Source organism: Wolffia australiana, chromosome 6, assembly GCF_029677425.1.
Source record: "Wolffia australiana isolate 7733 chromosome 6, ASM2967742v1".
In the NCBI taxonomy this organism is placed as follows: domain Eukaryota; kingdom Viridiplantae; phylum Streptophyta; class Magnoliopsida; order Alismatales; family Araceae; genus Wolffia; species Wolffia australiana.
In genome coordinates this window covers 11,161,765-11,165,480 of record NC_135840.1, presented here as the reverse complement: position 1 = coordinate 11,165,480, position 3,716 = coordinate 11,161,765, and the positions used below count along the sequence as shown (strand labels likewise).

Here is a 3,716-nt window from a genome sequence, read left to right as displayed (position 1 = left end):
AGAATGAGAAAGTCAACGCAATGGAAAAAAGAAAAAGAACACTTCTCGTCTTGATTTTAAATTGGTCCACACAGGATTTATACAACTTGTGTGCCTGCCACCGTGGCAACCCACTTAAGCATTGCTAAGTATGAATCACCTACGTGTGATCATTTGAGACGTCCGTTCAGGAAGAGGGGAAAATGGAAATAACAAATGCGGAACAAAAAAATGAATTCTTCAGACAATCTTCTTCTAGATACTTTCAATCACTCTTGTCGATGCTGATTGGCTGACAAGATAGCGAGAGAGAGCAAAAAGAGCGAGAGAGAAGAGAGAGAGAAGCAGCAGCATACGCTGAAGAGAGGGAAAACGGCACACCGTCCAGAGAGCGACAGCAGCCCGCGACCAATAAATGGATCATCCTCCAGCGACTGTCCTCCAGCGCAGATGATCTTACAGCTCCAACAAATGGAGCAACAAATGGACCTTACAGCTCGCTCAAGATGAGAACAAGTGCAACCGATTTTCCCGATTGCTTGTTGCAAAAGGTGATTAATTCCGTTCTTCCACTCCACGATCAGTTATCATATTTCTTATTTCTTCTAACCTTAATCTGAAATCCTTTTCGCGGTTAAAATATATGGATATGAACTTCTCAATCACAATTTAGGGATTTCCATCAAATCAGAATTTTCTCGATCGAAGTTCTCCGTCGATCAGTTTCTTCTATTTCTTCAAGCAATCCCTATATTTTGATTGGAAATCCCTGAATTGAGATTGGAAATTCCTAAATTTCTATCCCTAAAATCTCCATCGATCAGCAATTTTCCTCGAGCAATTGCTCAGAAATCCCTACATTGTGATTGGAAATCCCTTTATTTGATTGTGAGAGAAGCAGCAGTATACACCTTTAGAGTCGATCCGTATACGCTCCGGCCAGGGGATTACATCTTGCACAATAAAGTGGGGGTCAACAGGTTCATCTGGAACAAGTACGATGTGCCGACAGATTTGGCAAAGCCGATGGAGTATTTGTTCATCGAGTGTATACCCGTGATGGACCACTACCTGAAGAAGGCCCAAATGCAAATTCCGTCCACGTTTGCAATCTCCCCGTTCTGGAGCTCTCCCGTCAGTCTTTTGGAAAAGGATGCTAGGTAATTATGGGGGAAAGGTTCACGCAGCAATGGTCGCCGAGATTGAGGACAAATTTGCCGATTTCGCTGTCGAGGGAGTATCCCTCAACGTTGTTTTATCCGACTCGATCTTCCACTGGCTCGCTCCTTCTCTAACTGTCTATAAATGCATGACTTTGCCTTTTATTTGTTTATTTTCTCAGCCTCGATCTGTTTTTTCGATGTAATCGATGTGTGATGTTTTCTTGGAGGAAACTACGTTTTGTGTGTTTGCTTGCGTTGGGAAAAATGCTTCTTGATTTTTTCTTGAAATTGTTTTCTGGCTTGATCTTCCGCTGGTTCTCTCTTTCATTTGGGATCGTACAATGCATCACTCTGCATTTCATTCGTCTTAAATGTTAGTTAATTTTTATCCCTCCATCTGTAACGTTTCTTTGGAATGAACTCCGCTGTCTGTGTTCGCTTGCATTTTTTAAAATGATTTTTGATTGGCGTTGTGTGGTAACCTTAGCCTTGAGTTGAGCCTTTGATTTTTCCAGCAAAATTTTCTTCGGCTTTCTCTTCAACTGGCACCTGCCTTGATTTGTGAAATAATCTTCTGCCCGTGTAATAGATATACAACATTTCTATGAAATAATCTTCTTTTTTGTGTGTTTTCTTGCGTTCTCTGAAATGAAATTTCGATGATAGTAGTGCAGTAACCTTCCACTCAAGGTGAGCCGTTGATTTTGCCACCATAGTTTTCTATGGCCTCATCTCTCTCTGGCTTGCTCTTTCTTTATATATTGTCCAATGTATCACCTTGCCATTTGTTCGCCTTACTTCTTAGTTATTTTTTCTTTTTTTTTGTTGTATCAATATCTGCGCGATCTGTTATTTTCCTTCCTCTGATCAAATTGTGCTTACATGTTTCTTGTGTCATTAAAAATTGATTTTCCCTCTGTGAGTGGGTTCGTGGAGTTTTCAGCCTGTCTTCAATAGTTTAATCTTTCTTTGCCAAACGATTGGGAGTTTTTATAATTTATCGTGCTTAATTCAACCTTTGTAAAGCCTACTGCTTGCGCGGTGACTCTAATGTTAATTTTGATATTATCGTAATGATATATTGGTTTTTAATACTGGACAGTGGTAGGTAAATCCATCCTTCCGAGTTTTGATAAATTCCATTCAGTATAGTTTTGATTTCCGAGCTTTAGTTTTCTATTGTTGGTCTGAGTGCTTAAGATGGGATTTTTTATTGACCTTGATTGCAGCTGATGGCGGAAATGTCTGATGGCGTTTTGTAAGGGTGGAGCGCTGGAGCTCTCTGCTTTCGTCCAACGGATCAGTCACATATCACATTCAGATGGCTGATCTATCAAACTGAACATCAGAAAGATCATGACCGATGGCTCTCAGCACACGTCGAACACGCGTGGCAATATGATAGCATATGGCGATACGAATCAAGAAATGACGACATTTTTCAGCAATGAGTTATTCAAAATCTATTTTTTGCAATGATTTAATACTGGTTTATCCTTTTTGTTGATTTTTTAAGTTTTCCAAAATCTGGCAATGATTTATTGTTAAGACTTCTGATTTAAAGAATTCGAGATACTGATTTTCTTCTCTCCCAGGATGAGGACTGCCCTGATTCCTCTCTCTTCTCTCTCTACCCCAAATGAGCACTGCAGGCGGGCCCCCCTACTGTCATTAATTAAAGGACTCGGGTAAATGCGGCCACATCACATACAATTCTTTTGCAGCCATATGTTCCATGCTATTCAAGTTCCTGCTTGCACTCCTACCGAACGACCCACTGTGACGACACTATATATAGCTGGATGACATCCGTCACAGGTCTATCATTCGTCATCTGTGACGGATGGTGGATGACAGAAATGACAAACAGATGACATAAAGGACGGATGAGTTTCTGTGGTGAGGGAAATATTTCTCCTTCTCCCACTCTCTCTCCCTCACCCTCATCCTCTCTTGATCGATTGGTGGCTCCCTCTCGCTCCCCCTCTCCCGCGTCCTCTCTCTCTCTCTCTCTCTATGGCACCCTCTCCTTCTCCCTCACTCTCCCCCTCTCCTTCTCCCTCTCCCTCTCTCTCTCTATCATTGGTCCCTATTCCTCTCTCTTACTTTTTCTCTCGATCATGGCCTCTCTCTCTCTCTTAATCACTCCCTCACCTCCCTCTCTCTCAATCCATCATTCCCTCATCCTCTCTCTTTCTCTCTCTCTCTCTCTCTCTCTCTCTCTCTCTCTCTCGATTTCGATCTGGATCATTCCCTTGTTCTCTCCCTATCTCTTTTGAACGCTCCCTCTCCTCCCTCTCTGTCCCTCTCGATCATTCCCTTCCCTTCTGCCTCTCGCTCTCTCTCTCACGGTTGATCACTCCCCCTTCTTCTCCCTCTCTCTCTCTCGATCGATTGATCCCTCTCCGTCTCTCTCTTTTTCTCTCAGTCGCTCCCTCTCCCTCTCTCTTTCTTTTTCTCTCGGTCCCTCCATCTGCTTCCCCCTCTCTCCCTCTCCCTCTCTTTTTTTTTCTCTCAATTGCTCCCTCTCCTTCCCCCTCTCTCCCTCTCCCTCTCTTTATCTCTCTCTCTCTC

At 42.8% G+C, this 3,716-nt stretch overlaps 1 long non-coding RNA gene across 2 annotated transcripts; it reads left to right on the top strand.

Moving 5' to 3' along the window:
• Positions 1 to 287: 287 nt before the first annotated feature.
• On the top strand, positions 288 to 3,063 carry LOC144704651 (uncharacterized). Of its 2 annotated transcripts, XR_013581881.1 has the most exons (3): positions 313 to 530; positions 2,372 to 2,593; positions 2,738 to 3,063. It is a non-coding gene; the product is annotated as an uncharacterized LOC144704651 (long non-coding RNA). The 2 variants fall into 2 exon arrangements; XR_013581880.1 differs by lacking the exon at positions 2,738 to 3,063 and having other exon boundaries at positions 288 to 530; positions 2,372 to 2,736.
• Positions 3,064 to 3,716: the final 653 nt, after the last annotated feature.